At 58.4% G+C, this 20,506-nt stretch overlaps 1 protein-coding gene and 1 long non-coding RNA gene across 2 annotated transcripts in view; one reads left to right on the plus strand and one right to left on the minus strand.

The window, feature by feature from the left end:
* The window catches only part of IGSF21 (immunoglobin superfamily member 21), a 241,910-nt gene that overhangs the window by 128,821 nt on the left and 92,583 nt on the right, over positions 1-20,506 (plus strand). The gene's annotated exons all lie outside the window — the stretch shown is intronic.
* LOC105858473 (uncharacterized) lies at positions 5,744-19,606 on the minus strand. Its single transcript, XR_012913077.1, has 3 exons — positions 19,319-19,606; positions 16,975-17,138; positions 5,744-7,041 (listed from the first exon to the last, which is right to left on the minus strand). It is a non-coding gene; the product is annotated as an uncharacterized LOC105858473 (long non-coding RNA).

Consider the following 20,506-nt stretch of genomic DNA (forward strand, 5'->3'; position numbering starts at 1 on the left):
CCGAGCTGAGGCAGGGCTGCTGGGCTGCTGAGTTCTATTTATACAATTTGTAAATCATCCTGTCAGGCCCTCCCGAGAAACCCAGGCACCGCTGTGCGGGAGGCAGCGCCGCGGTTGGCTGCCTCAGTGCACCCGGGACAGTCACGCTCCGTGACACCCCCAAGCCTCTTGGCTTCCCGAGTCGACCCACCCATGGAGGACGCAGAAGCAAGACAGCGGGATGGGAGGGGAAGGGCTCCCTTCCTCGCACTGGGCTCTGCGGCCGTCTCCAAGATCTCTTCCAAGGGTGTCCGGGAATTAAAGGGACTCTCCCCGCCACCCTCCCACCCCTCTTCTCTGTCCAGGATGATTAAGGAACAGGATGCCCCAGAGGCAGGAGAAGGGACTCAGTGACCACTAAGGGTGAGATGGGCTCTGAAGCCTTTGGGGCTCCGGTAGCCTTGATCTTGGCAGTTGGTGCTTTTTGCAAAGCAAAGCCGGGTAGGATGGTGGAAAGAGCACTGGATTGGGAGCTGGGAAAGCTGGATTCTGGTCCTGATTTTTGTCATAAATGCTCTGCTTGAGCTTGGACATGTCTGAGCCTTAGTTTCTCCATGTGTGAAATGAAGTCCCCTGTGTCAGAACTCCTTCAAGGAGAGGATCCTTCCTTAGGGTGGGAGAGCTCAGACCCACATTCGCCCACTGTGCACCTTGGGCAGCTGCTTCACCCCATTGGAACTCCACTGTCCCATCCATAAAATGGGAGACACGTCCTTCCATGTGATCTTGGAGGGACTGAATGCCCAAAGCAGGTTCCTGGGACAGTGCCCAGTGCCTAGTGAGTGTGCAGTAGTTCTCATCCCGCCCCGTCCCCTGAATCTGGTTTCAGGGATGCTTTCTGCAGCTGAATCTGAGCTCGATGGTGGGCAGACCAGGCCAGGAGCCAGGCCCAGCCCCTTCCTCCCTCCATCTCCCCTGGGCCCTTTTGAAAGCAGGTAAAACACTAACAAACATTGAAAGAAGGGAAATGGGGTTGCTGGGCTTTTGGGTGAATAAATAAAACAGCAAAACAGAAAAGAGAACCCCCAGGCCAGGCACCTGCCAGACCCCCTTGAGGCTGGGACGCACGCTGAGGCCGGTTGGTGAGAGAGAGCTTAGTTTCAACTTGGGCCCAGGCCAGCTTGGGTTTGCATCTTGATTCTCCCTTTGGGCATATCTGTGATGCTGAGTGGGCCCACTCTGTGCCTCTGTTTCTTCATCTGTAAGATGAGGACAGCCATCCCCAATTCACAATGGTAGGATGAGAAAAGAAAGTGTCTGGCAAAGCTCATGGCATACAGCAGGTGCTCAACACAAGCTGGTATTCCACCCTGCAGAATAATGGAACGAATCAAGTGGTCATCCTGTTGACTGCAGAGGACAAGCCAAGGGGCTTGGTGTCCAGGCAGCGCCTGTGTACCCCAGTCTCTGCCGGCACCGCCTGCGTTCCGACCTTCATGTGCGCCTCTTGATCGGACTGCTCTCTTGACGGTTCATAATAAAGAGCAGAGAGCACAAGCGTGCGAGGGTCTCGGCTTAAGGAGGAGGGTGTGTGCGTGCACATGCGTGTGTGTGTGTGCATGCGTGTGAGCCTGTGTGCATGGGGGATGGGGAGCTACATGCATGTTTAAGGCTGGAGGGAGGAGCCGGTGGGTAGAGAGAGTGTGGAGGGGCCGTGGTGGGACACGACTGAGGCATCAGGGTCCCCGCACGTGGGAGGGAGGGCAGGCAGGCCAGGGACTCCAGGGAAGGGGCCATCCTGGCCAGGACGGGAGGGGCAGGATGGCGTTCAGGACAACATGCAGACTCTGGTGACAGACAAGCCCGGGTTCAGACTCCAGCTCTGTCACTTGCTGGCCGTGTGGCCCTGGCCGGGCCCCTTCGTCTCTCTGAGCCTCGGTTTTCTCCCTTCCCAGTTGGACCTAAAAGTCGACTTCTCAGCCTGGGGAGGGGTGAACGTAGGAGGAGCCGTTAGGGGGAATGTTCTTAACGAAGGTTGGCTCCCTCTCCTCCTCGGGGCTGGAGGGCACACAGGTGAGCAGAGGAGTGGAAGGGGACAGGCGGGAGGGACACTGAGGATGGTCTGGGAAGAATGAAAGTGCCATGTCCTGTCCTGGTTGGGGGAGGGGCAGGTGGCTGGTCCAGGGCCGAGGCCAGCAATGACCAGGAGGCCAGAGGCGCTGGCGAGAGAGGTGTGAGGGGGCGGAGGAGCCGACAGAGCAGGTAGAAGACTGGGGGCCCCTTTGCCCTGAAGCCAGAGTGGTCAGAGACGTCTCCTGGCGTCCAAGCACGTCTCTCCTGTGCCGACTCACACAGCGCCGGCCGCCTGGACAGCGGCAGCACAGCTTACCTGCGTGCGGGTAACTTTCTTTGGGGGTGATCCCAGGAAGTATCGTCAGGGCAGTGAGGGCTTGAGTCGGGGAGGGGGAGAGCCGGTGGGGCGCTACTGAGCGGGTGGGATCAGGGCTCTACTGTACTGGAGGATCCGGGAGACGGTGTGGGATGGAACCGTTACAACTCCAGCGTGCGTGGGAATCCCCTGAAGAGGGCTGAAAAGAAGATCCCAGAGCCCCACCTTCAGAGGCTCTGATTCCGTAGGTCTGGGGCGGGGCCCAGGAATCTGCATTTCTAACCAGTGCCCAGGTGAGGCTGCTGCTCGCCCAGGGACGCACTGGACAGCGCTGCCGGGAGCCCCGCCGGGAAGGGCGCGGGGTGTCCATCCGCCCACTCCCCGTCTGTCGCTGGCTCCCGGGAGATCCCGGCAGCCGAAGCAGCAGCTCCAGGCGGAGGGCGCGGTGGTGGTGGCGGCGAGCGAGCCTGTCGACGCGAGTGGGAAGGAAGTGGGGGGTCCGCGGGGGACAGCAGTGGGGTCTGTGCAAGGTCAGAGGCCTACGTTTGAATCCTGGCTCCGTCACCTATAACCTGTGGGACGCAGGAGGTCAAGCCTGCAAGCTCTCTGAGCCTCAGTTTCCTCATCCATAAATGGGGTTCATAATTCCAATATCAGTGTCCTCATGGGGATTTAATGAGATTAATCTGGCGGGAGTGCCCGGCACACAGTAGATGCACACTAAATGCTTACTGGATCTGCAGCAGGGCTGTTCCGGAGCTGAGAGAGTCGGATCCTAGAGAGAGCGGGAGGCTGGAGGGAACGAGCTGGGGCCGGGGTTCTGCCTGGGTCCTCGTTGCCGCGAGCAGTAGATCATCTCTGACGAGGGAGGTGCTTCCTGGGTGCTAAGGACCAAGTCTGCAATGCCTGCAGCCACCTGGGCACAGCTGCACCGAGACCCGGCTCACGGGGCTGCCTGTGGCTTGGCGTGTGGCCTTTCCACGGGGCCACCAAGGGGTGGCTGGTGGCTGCGAGGACACCCTGAATGGTGTGTGGGTGGAACAAGTCAGCCCCCCCACCCTTCCCCATCCCAGACAGCCCCCAGCCCTCCCTTCTCCCTCCCTCCTCTAGTGTCTGCCGGGATGGCACAGATGGAAGGTTCTGGAAAGCTGCAAGGTGGGGCGATCAGCACCCACGGGACAAAATCAAGACTGCCACGCAAGGTGGAGATAGTGCAGGGGTGAGACAGATGAGACGGAACATGGGGGAGGCCACAGTAGGAGGTGTTACCGCATAGCTCAGAGTTTTTCTGGTTTACAGTGGCACTGGGGACGCCCTTGTCCCTGTAGGATGCGGCTCGGAGCCCCTGTGGGGAGGAACTCTTACTGCTTGGGAACGGTTGTGCTTTCTCGGCTTTCTCGCATCGCCACTTGTGAACCCTGCAGCAAGGGGGCCCAAGGACAGAGGAGGAAGAGTCTGGGGGTCTTCCCGCCCTGCCCCTGTCTCCACTCAGCGGCTGCCCGGCAGTGTCACGGTGTGACGGGACCGGCTTTGGACCAGGTGTGTGGGCATCTGAGGTCCAGGCTCATTTCTGCCTCTTACTTGCCACGGGACCTTGGGACCTCGGTTTTTATTTGCGATGTGAATCTACCAGATTATCTCTGGGATCCCTTCTGCTCTGACAGCTCCGGGAACTTCATTCTGGAGAGATCTCTCTCAGAACCACACGTTTCCCTAGCCGGGCCGGCGTAGGTAGAGTCGAGAGCAGCCTTAAAAGACGCAGCCGCGGCAGTGCCCAGAGAGCTGGCTAAAAGCGCAGATTCCTGGTCCCACGCGGGGCCAGCCCAGCCAGGCTGTCTTCGGGTAAAACCCAGGCATCTGTGTGTTTCACTGCAGGCTCATCCCCTGTGACTTTCACACATATTGCATTTGGAGAACTGCTGTCTAAGAGACAGGAGAATTTTCTCTTCTTCCCTCTCTTCTGCAAACCAGTTAAACAAAGCCACCCAGCCGCACCAGGTCACCTGACGCCGGAGCATGTAATATCTAAGTGGAAACAACAACTCATCAAATGGAACGGTTTACAATTGCCTGGGATAAAACTATTTTCTTTTCAATCTGCCCTGGAAAGTGACAGATAATAACCAGCCTGGAGATTGTAATATTATTAGGGCCAAAAATAAAATAAAACCCCTTAACTGCTTCCTTTTACAGAGAGGAGCCAAATAGTTCTTCCACTCATTTAAATAAAGGGATTGTTTTCCTTGCTTATTATCTTAAATTCCCAGCAACCTGCAGTCCCCTTCCTCCCTCTGTACGGGGCGGGGTGGTCCTGTTTTCCCCTGTCCCATCATTTTCCAGGGGGTCCCTCACCTCTGATCGTCTCCCACTTCAGTGTACCTTGTTGAGACCCACCAGCAAGAAGCCGAGCACTTATGAACCACTTTTAGCATGCTTGCTTCCTGCCCTGCCCCCACCCCTTAAATTAGCACAGTAACTGCCGTGTGAGTTGCATTTAACTCACGCTAGTTTTGAGCCCAGGGCCTCATGAAGCACACGTAACTCACACGTCTCTTCACTTTGGGAGCCGCGTGAACTATTTTGCAAGTTGCATATGACTCACGCACAGAAAGTAATAAAAAATAACAGGTTTTTTATTAAGTTAGAAAGGATCATTTTGTTTTCAAAGTTTTTATTCTGTTTTTTTAATAAAACACCGTGGCCCCAAGGAAAAAAAAATTTTTTCCCTAGCGTGGCAGTCAATGGGTTAAATGAGATAATAACGCCTCTGGCACACAGAACTACTCCTGGCGTAGAGCATGTGCCCAACTCATGTTTATTGTCATTATTAATAGTGTTGTGGAAGCATTTGAATGCCATGATGCTGGGCTCACTAAGACATGTGCCCCCAGACAAGCCGTTGTGCAGGGAGGCTTAGTCTTTCCAGCTGTGAAATGGGGAGAGGGCACACGCACGGCACGAGCCCAGAGCAGGGACCGGTGTGCCAGGATCTCTTCCGGGAAAACACAAGGACGGGAACCCCGAGGCAAAAGGGTCTTATTCGTCCCTCATTCTAGAAACACGCAGAAGCTATGTCTGCTCACAGACCGGCCGGTGCAAATTCAGCTGAAGGATCGTTTAGTTTAAAGCCTCTCTTCCTAGGCACTTCGTTCCAGATGATTCTCCGAGGGCAATTTGCCTCCTCTATGCTCTGTCTCCTCTTATCAGCTGGGGTGACTTAGACAGCTCCGTAACCTTGACAACCCCACCTTTCCTCTTCGGTCCCCAGCAGGGACGACAGTGCTCACTTTCCGGGCCGCGGTGAGCGCTGCGGCTGGCGCGCGTGCAGGGCCGGCCCCACGGCGGGCACCGCCAGCGGCAGCTGTCGCGGCCGTCCTGAGTGCAGTGGCATAATTCCGACTCTGTTTCCACAAGCCCACGCCCCCTTCCCCGCAACCCGGAAACCAGAATATCTGAAATCGGAGAGGTTTTGTGTATGTTTTTATAATTCAGCTGGTGGCAAAAACTGAACCTGGCGGGAACCGACTTGGTGGCAAAGCCCAGCCCGGACCCATGAGAGGTCATGTGTGGTCTGTGTCTGTCTCGTGCAGTGCCACCATCCCTGTCACCAGCCAGATGTGTCACCGCAGAAATGTCAATGTGGGTAAATACGGAGCGATTCCTCATCCCCTCGGGCGGGCGTGTCGTGTACCGAACGAGCCCCGTAGCACCTTCCAGAAGTGGGATCGCCTGTGCTCCAGAACACACCTGGCTCCGAGGGCTCTGGATGTGGTGTGGGACTGGCCTTAATGTCAGGGGAAGATTCTCGCCCCTGGTGTCCTGGGGGTGTGCATCCTGCACGCTCCCACTCCAGGAAAACCACTGGCTACACAGCTGCCTTCTCACCTACATCTGCACGTGAACCTGGTCAAACCCACCCACCTGGGCACACCTGTACACGCATACACACGCATGCACACACGTGCACACACACACACACTCAGCATCTCTGCACCCTCGGTCAGCCCCTTCCCTTAGGACGGGCTGCTGAGTCTCCGTCCTAACACGCTGCTTCCTCCCGCCACGGCTCCTGTTGCCAGGCTGACGACGGTGCCCACAGGTCGCTGGGAGGGGGGACGGCCACCCTGCCTGACGTCCACATGCTCGCCGTCCCCCGCTCGGCGCCGCTGGCTGCATTTGCCACTCGGCACGCGGGTTTTTGGTGTCCAGACCCGCACAGCCAGGGATCTCGGAGCAGAAGGCACGCGCTTCCCAGGAAAGCCGGCTCCTTCCCCGCACACAGACCAGGAGCCAGCAGGCGCCACCAGTCCTCCCCGTCTGTCCATCCTCCCCGTCTGTCCATCCTCCCCGTCTGTCCATCCGAGCGCCAGGATCTTCCCCTGGGCTGGCGTTTCTTTCCGCGGGTTTCCCTGTGAGCCCCAGAGACTAAGAGCTGGGAGGTGCCAGGGAGGGAAGGTCTTCAGGGGTTCAATGGAGCCGTGATGGAGCCGGGGTGCGGGAGGGGGCTCCTCCCTGTCTGGCTGTGCTGGGGGGTGGGGATGGCCCCGAAACTCATCCCCGTGGGCTTTGGAACGGCGATGTCATTATGAGAAATACCGATCGACCACTTGCCGTGCGCCAGGCTCTCTTCCAAGCACTCGCCGTGAACGCTCTCATTTAATCCTCACAGCACCCTGTGGAGAGACCTCTGTTATTTTTCTCACCTTATAGATGAGGAGACTGAGGGTCAGGGAGGCTAGGGAACTTGCTCCAGTTCACACACCCGGTACGAGGTGGATTCAGGAGCTAATCCCAGGCAGCTGGACTCTGGAGCCCCCGTTTTGGCCATACGGGTATCAGTTACCTACGGCCACCAGAATGCGCGTAGCAGGTGGCCACAGAGCACAAGCATAGTACCGCAAGAAGCACCTTTTGCTCACACCTCGGGGCGCTGAGCCTCGCAGCTGTGCTCGCTCACATGTCTGGGCACGGCTGGCCTGGGCTGGCCCCACAGGGACATCAGAAGTGACGCAGCTCTGTCCCATGTGTCCCGCAGCCTCCAGGAGACTGAGCCTCCAGCCCAGAGTGCCCTCATGGCCATGGCGGGGGCCCAGGAGCACAGGTGGAAGCACGCAAGGCCTCCGGAGGCCTAGTCTTGGTGCTGGCGCTCTGTCACCACACTCTGAAGGCCCGAGCGTGTCGCACGGCCAGCCTGCACCCAGGAAGTCGGGAAGTGGACCTGGCCTCTTTCGTGAGGGACCCTGAGCCCACCTTCCTAGAGCTCCCGGTCCACCTGGCAGGGAGACCCAGCTAATGCGCCAGCACGCTGTGCCTTCAGAAACCCCCAAGACTGACGGGGACGGCACCTGACCTTAGGAGAGGCCAGGGTGACGGGCAGACGCAGCCTCTGCCCTCGCAGCGTGCATGGCTCAGAGGGCTCCAGTCTGATGGGCCGGCATCGACCTCACGCGAATGGGAGTGGGCTGCCCGGGAGGCGAGGCAGGACCCCGTGATCGGGAAGTAATTGCCATTGTGCACTGAGGCTAGCTGATGTGGGGAGATACAAGAAGACCCTGCCCGAGAGAGTCAACCTGGGTGGGCATCCCGGAGGAGGTGAGGCTTGGCCACAGTTAGGGAAGCAGAGGAAGCTCTCGGCTAGACAAGGATTAGAAGGTGCAGGCAGGGAGCTCAGGGAAACAGGATGTGGGGAGCTGATTTTCCAGATCCTTGGTCTCTGGTGGAGCCTCCTCTCTACCTCGCCCCGCTTCCCACTTAGACCCTTGCTCTGAGAATCTTCTGGAATCCCTCTGCCTCCCTCTCTTTGCGGCAGCCACTGTGGAGGAGCACATCTCTGGGCGCAGAGGGAGAGAGGGACGAGGTTTGGAGGAGTCCTCAGGCTCTCTGGGAAGCTTGCAGACAGCAGGGAGGAAGGAGGAAGGGAGTGGAGAGGGGCGGGCAGGTCCTGCAGCCGGAGCTCGGCCTTCCTGGGGCCTGGGCTCTCGGCGAGCATCCCCTTGGCCACGCCTGGCTCCATCATTAGAGTTGGAGGCGCTAATGCTCCAGCCTGGACCCTCGAGAACAGGCCTCTAGAGTAGGTGGAACCGCAGCCTGTGGGCCCAACCCAGCCCACCCCGTTTTTGTCAATAAGACTCTATTTGAACACAGACATGCTCGGTCACTCGGTCACTGTCCACAGCAGCAGACTGAGGACTTGGGGCCGAGACACTGGGCTGGCAAAGCTTGCAACAGTTGCTTTCTGGCTCTCTGCAGGAAACGTTTGCCAACGCCTCTAGAAGGTGAGCCCCGTGGGCGCAGGGACTTTGTCTGTTCATTCACTGCTGCGTTCTCAGGGCCCAGAACCGTGGCTGGCATGCGGCTGGTGCGTACTCAAGTGCATGCAGAACTTCACAGGCGTGACTGTCCTGGCCTCGCCGCCGTCCCTGCGTTTGCTCACGGTGACAAACGCGTGCTGCCCCGTGCTGGACAGGAGAGTCCCGTTTCTGGCCATGCGGCAGCATCACCAGCCCCTTCGTTTTATCCTGTTTCTGCTGATCCTTTTACAGGTGAGGAGATAGAACTCTACCAGGCCAAAGGGAGCACCCCAAGTGCTCCAGCCAGGTGGACGGACCCGCCCCGCACCCCGGTCTCCCCGCCGCGGGGCAGGCTCTTTCTGGACGTGCTGAAACACACCCCAGAGCTTCCCCCGAGGGGCGGCCTGAGCCGGCAGCTCCGAGGGTTCCTTCTTTGGAGTGTGGCAAAAGGCGTTGTGGCTGGTGTGAGTGCTGTGGGCTGCGGACGGGGCGCGAGGGACTCCTGGGTCCCGGGAAGTGAAACTGGAGCGGAGATGGGTCCCTCCGGCCGCCGAGCTCACCGTGATGCGTCCAGGACAGCCAGCCCCACGCAGGTGGCCGGCGCAGCCTGTGGTTTTTCGTCTCCTCCAGCCCCGCTTAGGGCGGTCACCCACGTGCTTGGGACTGGAGGAAACCGCTTGTCACAACTTTCAAAACAAAAGCCAACTAGTTCCTCTGCACATCCAGAAGCAGATGGACGGGCAAGAGGAACCAAAGCCGTGGCCGTCCCCCTCCTGGAGGGCCCCAGGGCGGGGCGAGGGAAGCAGCAGGCTGACAGCTGTCCCACAGGTGTGTCCAGGTAGAACGCAGTCCTGTGTCCCACCTGTGCCCCCAGAGGCAGGACTCCTCCTCGGCCCCGTCCAGGGCGGGCTGTGCGAGTTGAAGGGTGTGCGGCTGTGCGTGCTAGCTCCAGGGCGCTCGGCGCAGCAAAGCCCGTGCCTGCACCAGGCCAGGGCAGTCTCTTTCCTGAGCCGGTCGATGGCTCGTGATGTCCCCAGCTCCCCCACCAAAGCCTCCGAGGAGTCCGGGATCAAGTGAGCTGTGAACAGCCACATCGGGGCCCACCCATGGGGAGCTGCTGTTTAAGGAGCAGGTGCGGCCAGGGCAGCTTCGCGGAGGCAGGGGCGTTTGGAATCGACGTGACTGCAGCCCCTGATGGGCCGGTGGCACCTGCGGGAGGGAGAGGCTGGTGATGTTGATGGGACGTGGGGTGATCGGCCGGTGCAGGCCTGGGACAAGTGCGACAGTCCAAGGGACCGCTTGGGCTCTTGCCCGAGGCTTTGGGGTGACTGTTTAACCTTCTCAGTGGACGAGGAAGGATCCAGACAGCCTCAATCTGTGTCATGGGGATGGGATGCAAGTGCTTGGGGAGGACTTCCTGGAGGAGGAGGAGGAGGAGGAGGAGGAGGAGGAGGAGGACCTAGGTATCCCTGAAAGATAAGTTCACTGGAAAGAGCTTATTGTAGGTGCCCTTTTGCCAAGGAGCAGCCTGAGCAGAAGGTCCCCTCTTGGCCTGGGAGTTTCCTGAAGTCCAGAGTCTGCAGACTTAGCGCAGGGCTCCTTCCCACATCAGACCGGGGGCCCCATAAGGGTCAGGGCTGTGTCTCTGCCTTCAGTCTGACCATTCCCAAAGACAGGGAGCACACACCTGCGTCAGACCAGCAGCTCCGGGGGGGGGGGGGCAGGTGCCGTATCTCCCAGTTTGAGGGCATGTCCCCCAGTCTCTCTGGTGGCAAGGAGAGCCCTTCCTTGCCCTCCCCTGACAACCCCAGGCCTTCCTCTCCCCGCAGGGCCCAGTGAGAAAGAGCAATGTCTTCCACGAAGGCCAGGGCAGCCACTGAGTTAGCAACAGGAATTTGCTGTGTGACCTTAGGCAAGTCCCTTTCCCTCTCTGGGGCTCAGTTTCCCTCATTCATACACCAAGAGGCTTTCCAGCATTTTAGACGCATCCTTTTGGTTCTCAATTCCTGCCACACACCTTCCGGGGGCAACCTGCTTGCCGCACTGTGCACCAGCCCCTCCACCCGTCTGCCGTCTCCCTTCCCCAGGACCCAGGCGCCCAGCTGAGCCGGGCGGTGTCCGTGCTCACGCAGGCTGGTGGCTATTCCACCCGCACTCTGCGCTTGCAGCATTCCTGGTGGCTGCATTACCAGCCCTGCAGGGAACAAAGATTAAGAGGCTTCATCCTCCGCCCCCAGTCCTCTCAATCCCCAAAGCTCAGGGAAGGAGCTCCCTTGAAGACCTCAATTTAAGCAAGGAAGACAACAATGCGGAGACACTCTCCCCGCTTTCTTGGCTTGGTCTCTAATTGTTTTCTTCCCAAGCCCCAGGTGTTCCGGGGAGATTGGGCAGAGGATGGGGGGCACCCTGGATGGCTCATGGCCCCCAGCGACTGCCATTCCTCTCATGGCATCCCGGTGCAAGAGGCAGCCCTTGGTGCCATGACTGAGGAAGGACACATTAGCACGGAGCTGGCGTGTGCTGGGTGTCCGGCAGACGCAGGCCCCTTCCCTGTGCAGCGGGCCCACAGCAGGACTCCTCTGGGGCTGCTCGGAGCCACCATCGACTAGAGACCAGACTTCTGCCCACGGCCACGGAGCCACCACGTCCACTGCCTGGAATCAGGGTGACAGCGGGCTTCCTGCCCTCCCTGCAGACCCCATCCCTGGAGGGGGTAATCTTCAGGCTCCTTCATATCCATGTCTATCAGAGATTTCAGAAAGAAATATAAAGAATAAAAACTACCCAAACTGGCGCCATCCAAGCTGTCAATCACTTGCCTCCCCGCGGCCGGCCGCATATGTGATGTGACGCACTGGTAGCATTTCTGCAAATTACACATCATTCTCCCCACAAAGCCGCACCTTTGACTGCTGTAATATTTACCTGGCCGCGCAAGTAATTTTCAGGCTTCACTTAGCAGGCCACTGAGGCATGAGGGGAGCAGGGATGGAGTTGACTTTGGACAGTAGTCCTAATAGGCCAGGTGAACACAGAGAGACAGCTCTTCATAGAGTCAGGGACAGAGGATGGGCTTCCATGGGCTCTCTACCAAGCATAATAGAACAGTCACTTACATGCTTCTGGTGATGGGGAGCTCACCACCCACTGTAGACACACCGTTCCATCTCTGAGTGCTTCTGACAGTTACAGGGTGCCGTCTTGATGCCCATGGAATCACCTGTCATCCATAACTTCAATCCATTAATGCTCTTTCTGCTTCAAGGGTGACGCAGAACTAGAGTGATTAACTCAGCCGCCTTGCCCAGACCTTTCTCAGTTTTAGCATGGGGAGTCCCACGTCCCAGGCCTCCAGTTAAATGATGAACTCGTGGTTTGCCTGAAACTGAAACTTTTACATCTGAAAGTCCTGCATCTTAGTAACCCTCTCAATCCCAAGCAAACCTGGCTGGTGGGTCATCCTGCACAGAAAATTCTGTGTCCACCTCCCTCCTCCATCTGACAGCCTGCCCAAGGCTCCCGGGCGGTTGCAGTGAGTCCTCTCGCCCTTGCTCCCCTAGGGACCCCAGGGTGGCAGGAAAGGGTCACCCAGTGGCAACAGTGGCTGGTCCTGTCTCTAGGAGGGGCAGCAGGGGGATGGGCCAGACTCAGTGTTTGGCTCAAACCCACACGTGCCACCTCTCAGCTGGGTGGCCTCGGCCAAAGCCCTTCACCCCCCAGTGGAGGGTGCCAGGGAGACCTAGTGTGGCTGCCCCAGGAGCTGGGGCGGGCAGCTGGCATGGAGGAGGGCATCTCGCCAGGCAGGAGGGGAGTGGGGAATGGATGGGCTAACAGGGTGCCAGGGAACCCGGGGCGGTGTGGCTGGAGTCCCAGCCTGAGTTCCAAGCCCGCTCTGCCTGTGTGACCTTGAGTGGTCACTCCACCACTCAAGGCCTCAGTTTCCCCATCTGCAAGGTGGGAATCATAAGAGCAGTTGGAAGGACTCAGTGCATGAATATGAGGAAGTGAATGTGCACTTGGTAAGACGTGCTAGATGAGCTCTAAAGAAGCTGTCACCTCTCCGCGGCTGTCACTACTGCTCTCTGTGTCATTATGTCGACAGTGGGGTCCCTCGCCTGTGTGCCCACGACAGCCCCTTCTCCCGTTTTCCAGCTTTGCAATGAGTGGTTGGGACAAAGTTGGATCCCTTAGTGGGTCGAGCCTGTCTCCAGGCTCTTGCGGTGGCTGGCTGCCCGGGGCGGGGGCGGGGGCGAGGGTAGGGGCGGGGGGGGGGGGGGCTGGCTGCCCGGGGCGGGGGCTCCCCAGCCCCTCACAGCCTTGCCCACCGGACAAAGGGGCATTTTTAATTCAAAGCTGCACTGAAGTCTGAAGATCCCCCAGAATCGTCCCCATCTGGCCTTCACACGTGCATTGAAACTCCTCAGATGACCAGGATAGGTAGAAGGAAACAACGAACCACAATAGGAATGGACCGGGGGGCCCAGCGTCTGCCCATTTTATACCCAGCTGGGAGCCACTGTTTCCCCCCATGACTGGCCAGCTCTCCCTGCCCCCGCTGGGCCCTGCAGTCCCTTCTCCACCAGCAGACAGAGGGGTCTTTTAAACATATAAATCAGGTCAGGTTATTCCCCTGCTCAAGACCCTCCAGTATCTTCTCATCATAGCAAGAATAACATCTAACCTCCTTGGACCAGCCTTTAAGACCTTATGTGATCTGATCAGGCAGCTCTCTGAACTGAGAGCCCACTACTCCACTCCTGCCACGCCGGCCGCCTTTCTCTCCACTCACCCGGCCAGCCTTATCCCATCTCAGGGCCTTTGCAATCACTCTAACCTTTGCTTGGCATTTTCTCCCTCCAACTTCCCCCGGGTGGGTCCTTCTTATCCTTCAGGTTTTAGGCAAGCCTCCCCCGGCCCTTCACATAATCCCCAGGTCGTTTTCCAGCCCCTCATCCACTGTTCGGTTTTGACTCATAGCAGTGATCACCACCTGGAATCGCCTTTAACTTTTCTAGCTTGCCTGTTCCTGTTTGGTCTCTCTTTGTGCAATGCTCCCTGGGAGCAGGGCAGGTCTCTTGGACAGCGGCCTGGTGCAGGGAACCGACTGCTGACTCCACTCTCGCTCCCTCCTTGCCACAGCCCTGGGAAAAGGCAGCAGTGTGCCCATTTTACAGGCTGGTAGGCTGAGGCCCGCAGAAGTCAGATGAGTGGCCTAAGTCACTCAGTGAAGTCAGCGATCACGCTGGTATTTGGACCCAAGAGTGTCTGCCTCCAAGTGCTGCGTTCTTCTTTTATTTTTCCTTTTCTTTGACCACTCTGCCTGTGAAGGTTTTGCTCTCTAGGGACAAGAAAACAAAACACAACCATTTCTATAATGAAAAGCAAACGGGGTTTGCTGTTGTCGTTATAATAATACCAAGTGTTCGTTCAAAGCCAGGTAAAGATTTTTTTTTTTAATATACTGGGAGATTTTTTTTATTGGACAGTTTCCTTGTAATAGGAACCAACACTGGACTTCAATTTTCTTTCTCCCAGAGGAAATAAGCTGGCCCTCCTGCAGACTGGGTGGGGAGCGGAGATGTCTGCACACCCCTCCCCTCGTGGGCACCCGAGACAGGAGCTGCCCGTGCCTCCCCCGGGCTCCGTTAGGACCCCACTGCCTAAGTCTAACCCGGGGTGAGGCTGACGTGGGCCCCGCCCGGGAGTCTGCACCCCAGCTCCGTCACCAGTCTGCCGCTCTGTGTTTTAGGGCAACTGTCTCAACCTCTCTGATAAAGACACCTGCCAGGTCCACCTCAGAGATGATTCAGGGCTCAAGCGCCCCACGGGCAGGAAAGAGCTGTGAGCACATGGAGTGCATTTGCGAATCGGTCCACTCATGTCTTAACCACGCTGTCATGCTATGTCTGGGCATACGCAGTGTTGGACAAGACGATCCCAGCCCCTGCCCACCCGCAGTGTACAGCCCGGCGCTGTGTACTACAGTGTTCACCGGCATTTTCTGCAAGGCCCCCGGAAGGTTGCAGCCACACCTTCTTGCTCACCCCTGCAGCCCCTGTGCCCAGCACGGAGCTCGCCTCTTGGCCGGGGCTCAGTAGACGAATAGGCACGGGTGCTGGTCAGGGTGGGGAGAGGAGAGGCTACACTCCCCCTGGAGAGATTAGGAAAAGCCTTTGACCTGAGTCACAAAGGATGAGCCGGAATCAGACAGGCAGACGAGGAGAAGACAGCCTTAGAATCTAGACCAGGGCTTGCCGTAGGCCAAATCCGGCCCACCATCTATTTTTGCAGATAAAGTTTTATTGGAACACAGCCACGTCCATTTGTTTATAGGCTGTCTGGGGCTGCTTTCAAACTGTAACAACAGAGCTGACTGGTTGTGCAGATGCTGTATAGCCCGCAAATCCTAAAATAGTCGCTCTCTGGCCCCTCAGAGCAGAAGTTTGCCGACCCTGATCTCGTTAAGGGAGGCAGCTCGAGGGAAGGGCCAGAGCCACCTTCCTTGCTCGGATTCAGTACTGACGGCCTGATTTGCGCCACCCATCGCAAAGTGGAAACGGAGCCTCCTATGCAACAGTGACTACAAATCAAGTCTCGGCAGCGGAGCATTGATCCAAGCGTGGAGCCTTCTAAGCACAGGGCCCTGTGCGACTGTCGCTGGCCCTGGCGGAGCTGGAAGCTGCTCTCGGGCTCTTTCTTGCAAAACTGCACTGGGAGCAGATTTCTGGGAAGCGGTCTTGACCCAGGGCTCTAAGTCGGGGCTTGGTCAAACCTCCAGGAGGACCAGCCTGAGGCCTGGTCCCCCGGCCAAGGGGATGGAGAACTGGCCTTCCCGTCTCAGGTCCCCGCACCCATCCGGGGAGCCTGGCATGAGAAACAGAGAGGGGCCCGCTCCCTCCCTCCCTCTTGGCGACCAGACAGGAGGCAGCCGCTGGAAGAGGCGTTGATGGTTTAATGGGGACCTCTCTCTGAGGGGCTGCTCTCCCCACGCTCATCTGGGACAGTCTGATGGGGGGAGGGGACCTCACTGTGCCCAACTGTGGGACAGCAAGATGAGAACAGGGGCTTGTGGAAACCTCCCAAACTTGGCGGCCATTCAACCCCAACTCCCGGGACATCTGGACTAGTCTGTGCCATCTGTCCCCATGCTGGACATCTTCCCTAGACCCTCCAGACCCACTCGCACCTTCACTGCCCCTCTCTGTGCCCAAGTCTCGCCTGTCCGGGTGGCAGCCATGGGGCTTCCTTACCTGCCGCCTTCCTGCCGGGTTTGGCGAGTGGGAGGCACCTGCGGGGGACGGGCGGCCAGGTGGGAACGGGGTCTAGGTCCCTATTCCCTAGCTCGTCCCTGCGGGCCCGGTCCCTTTACCCCAGCTCTTGCTGGCTGGCGTCTCCCTCCGCTGCTGGTCTCTCTGACGCAGGGAACCTTCCCGCCTTTGCCCCTGCCCTTTGCTCCTAAGAGTGGAGACAGTTCCCGTGGCTCCCTGCCCTGGGGGCTGCCCCGTGCCTTGCCCGGATCCCTCAGCCCCACCCCGGGCCTTTGTGAATAATCTTCGTATGGAAGCTTCCGATCTTTCCGTGGACGGACTGTTTCCTGCTGGACCCTGGCTGACACGACCCTCTCCCCCAGCCCAAGTGGCTCAGGCCAAACAGAGGTTTGTGCCGATCAGACGGAAGTTGCGCCAGCACTTCCCGAGCACACGCGCAGGTGGTGCTGAACCGCGGCTTCCCCTGGACGCGGGGCTGAGCACGCTGCCCTGGCCGGGCGGTTCTCGTGCTCCGTGCTGTCTGCTGGGTCACTGGGCAGTGTTCGGCTGGTGGCCGATCCGGTGTGCAGGGGTCAAGGTAGCCTCACCCGCGAGCAGGCACAGCTGGAAGGCTGACCCCGTCACACGTGGTCTCCCCAGCCCCACAGTCAGACTTCCGAGGTGGCGGCTCCGGGCTCCCAGCGCGCCTGTTCCCAGGGACGGCAATGGGAGCTGCAGCCTCTGAGGCTTGTGCCTGGAAGCTGGCACGCCTCTGCTCCTCTGCCCTCTCCGTGGTCAAAGCAGCCACGGGACACGCCCAGGTCCAAAGGGAGGGACGCAGGCCCCGTCTGTCCGAGCAGGAGTGTCGGAGACTGTGTGCCGCCCCTCGTCCCCGGCCTCCCTTCCCTGCCATCCTCTTCATCTGCTGGGAGCTGGGCTCACACACCCATTGCCGGGGCCAACGTTATCCTGCAGACTGTGGCAATTCCATCTGCACTGGGGTTTTTGTTTTTAAATAAGCGACTTGGACCCGTGTAGACCGCCTCCCCACCCCCAGCACTGGTCCCACCTTCCCACCGCCTGCGGGAGGCTCCCGGCCGGGCTCCCGGCGCCGTCGCATGGTGCTGCTGGGTTAGCAGGTGCAAGGCACAGGTCTGACGGGCCGCACACCAGGACACTCACGCCCGCAAATAATCGAGACGTTTTCGTAACTCAGCTCTCCCGGGGCAATTTCTGGAAGGAAATGTTGGTTCAGTGAGTGTGCAGACCTTTTCTGAAGTCTCCAAGGTGTGCCGGGGAAGAGCCCACGTTCGTTCTTGTCGCCGTGCGGCCTTGCAGCCTGAGCAGATCACCTGGCCCCCCCGGGCCGCTGCTTCTGTCTTGTGCAGGACAGAGGAAAGAGCGAGGAGGGTCTGTGGCCACCCCGAGTTCGAGGCCCAGCTCCTGCTCCTCGCGTTGGGCAGATCACCTCATCACTCTGGCCCCAGTTTACTCTTCTGGAAACTGGGGTCACGATGTGTATCCCGTGGGGCTGTCCTGAGGATGAAATATGGTGACACTCACGGAACGCTTGGTCCCGGCGGGCCCTGGCGTCCATTCTGATGTCCCGTGCCTGCGTGCGCCCTGCCGAGGCCACGCTCTCCGGCCCAGGCTGAGACCCTCCCGCCTCCGTGTCCAGCAGGGGGGCTGGCACACAGTAGGTGTTCGGGAGACACTGGCTGGATTGAACTGACCCTTCGTCAAACAAAGTAGTAGCAAGAAAAATGAAAACATATACCCAATTTTTAAAAAAATGTACAAGAATGTTCTTAGCTGCTATGTGCATGGTAGAACCATAGTAAACTATCCAGGCACCTATTAATAAGAGAACAGCTAAACAAATCATGCCATCTCCTTATAGCGGGACACTACTCAGTGAGAAAAGGAATAAACCACAGGTACACACAGCATGGGGGGTGGGTCTCAAAAATCTTATTCTGGGAGAAAAGAGCCTTCGCTAAAAACTACATACTGTATAATTCCGCTTATATGAAACTCTAGAACAGGAAAAAAATGGTGAGAAAAAAAAAATCAGAATAACGGATGCCTCTGGCCAGGCACAGTGGCTCACACCTGTAATCGTAGCACTCTGGGAGGCTGAGGTGGGCAGATTGCTCAGGGTCAGGAGTTCGAGGCCAGCCTGAGCAGGAGTGAGACCCCATCTGTACTAAAAATAGAAAGAAGTTAATTAAAGAAAGAAGCCAACTAAAAACATATAGAAAAAATTAGCCGGGCATGGTGGCGCATGCCCGTAGTCCCAGCTACTCGGGAGGCTGAGGCAGGAGGATTGCTTGAGCCCAGGAGCTTGAGGTTGCTGTGAGCTAGGCTGACGTCTCGGCACTCTAGCCAGGGAAGTAAAGTGAGACTCTGTCTCAAAAAAAAAATTTAAGGAAAAAAAGAAGGATGGATGCCTCTGAGACGGAGCAGAGGGGACTTTCTGGAGTGGCGGTGACGTTCTGCACCCTCAGAAGGGTTTGCATACACAGGTGTCTGCGTCTGCCAAAACGCAAAGCGTTGAGTGGCACACACGAGACTTGTGCATCTCATTGTATGTAGATTTTGCCTCAAAAGGAAAAGAATTGTACACAGACACTGAACCCTAGAGACATGCGCGCAGAAGGTTCCGGAGCGAAGCGTCCCGGTGCCCGCAGGCGGCTTCGGAAGGCCTCACGTAGACAAGGGCGTGTGCGGGGAGGAGAGACGCGCGGCGACGCAGACACGGGCGGACTTTAACTGTAGACGGCAGACGGTGGGCAGATGGGTGTTAGCATTTCTTACACTTTTCTGCATGTTTGGAAATGTTTATAATCACGTGTTGGGGGAATAAAACATGACGCTGTAGAGCCAAGCCCGGGGCTGTCTCTGCGACTCAGGACGCGGACAGAGCCGCCCACGTCTCTATCCGGGGTCAAGCGACAAGTCGGAAGCCGTGGCGCGAGCCCCAGGGGACCGGACTCGAGTCTTGCTCAGCCAGGCTGACTCGGCCTCCTGGTTTGGGCTTCGGTCTGCCCTCGCCCCACCGCCCGGTCTGGGGCAGCGCCCGTCTCCTCTACCCATCCCCTATTTTAAGGTCCGCATGGCAGTTTTCCCTGCCTGATATGTTTCTTCTATCTTCCTTACTAATTTGACTTATTTTCTGTCTCCTCCCACTAGAATGTGGACTCCAGGGGAAAAGGGGCTTGTTCCCAGCTCTGTCCCTTGCACCTAAAGCAGTCTCTGGCACGTAGTGGAGACACACACATCTTTGTTGGGTGAGGGAATAAATTAGCAGGGCCTGTGCGAGCTCTAGTGTAACCCCTCAAGGGCAGAATTCTGCACCCAGAGTTTGCCCATTGCTAACGCCACCCCCGAGGAGCAGCAGGAAGAGAACTTACCAGCCATTCTCATCCCGTTTAACAGATGGGGAAACTGAGGCCCAGAGAGAGAGTGCAAATTTCCCAGCATCCACTGCCAGCTGGCGGCTGAGCAGAGATGGGGCCGGGTCTCCCGGCTCCCAGCTCGGTACTCTTCCTCTCCATCAGCTGCCGAGGCCCGGGGTACAGTGCTCACCCCCAGGAGCGGCTGGCAGATGGACAGACAGGCTCCGCTGGGCTGGGCTGCCCTGGATGCTGCGTGTTAATTACAGCGGGCAGGATGTGCCAGCCTAGCAATGTCCGCGGTGCGCCCGCCCCTTGTTTAGCAGGTGGGCAGGCTGGCACAGGCCGCCGATCCGCCACGGGGCTGCCGGCGGCCGATCGTGCTGACACAGGCCCAATTGTCTGCAGCGGCTGCGGGGCGGGCTGGGCCGGGCAGACTGGCACGGCGAGGTCCTTCCCCGAGGACTGGCAGCCCCTCCCGTCTGCCTCGGTCAGCCAGACTGGCACAAGCTGGGCATCTGTCCCCATGATGAGCCCTTGCTGGACACAACCTGTCCACACAGGTGTGCTCGCTGACCGGCAGCCCGGAGGGTGGCAGGGGACTGAGCGCCGAGCATGACGCTGGGGGACACTGTAGGGTGTCACAGGCGGGGCTTAGGGCCACAGCCTCGCACACAGGTACACAGACACTGGGAAAAGGACGTAGCAATGCCCCACCCCCAACACCTGGCCAGCTGGCCTGTGGGATCCAGAAGTCAAGTCTGCAGCCCTGAAAGCCGGACTGGAAAACGTCTCTTCTCTCTGACGCAAAGGCTTCTTCCCAAGTGCGGAGCAGACTCGCCCCGGGCCTGCTGTGCGCACTGCAGCCGGGGGACTCTCTGATACCAACGGAACCTGTCATTCCCCGCTTGAAGCTTTCAATGGCTCCCCATTTCCTGCCAGTAAAATAACAGCAATAATGTCTACCCCGCTGAGCATTTCAGAGCTAATAATAACCGCACCCGATTATAGAGCGTTTACTGCGTGCCAGGCCCCTTCCCGAGCACGTTACATGGGAGACCCGATTCTTCCTCCACCCCAGGAGGTGATGCTACTGTCACCCCATTTTATAGACGATGAAACTGAGACAGGGAGATGCAAGATCTTGAGTTGTACTTGAACCCGAGGGTCCAATTCCAGAGCCTAACCGCTGCCAAGCCCAGGCTC

The sequence above is a fragment of the Microcebus murinus genome, chromosome 2 (assembly GCF_040939455.1).
Source record: "Microcebus murinus isolate Inina chromosome 2, M.murinus_Inina_mat1.0, whole genome shotgun sequence".
Lineage (NCBI taxonomy): Eukaryota > Metazoa > Chordata > Mammalia > Primates > Cheirogaleidae > Microcebus > Microcebus murinus.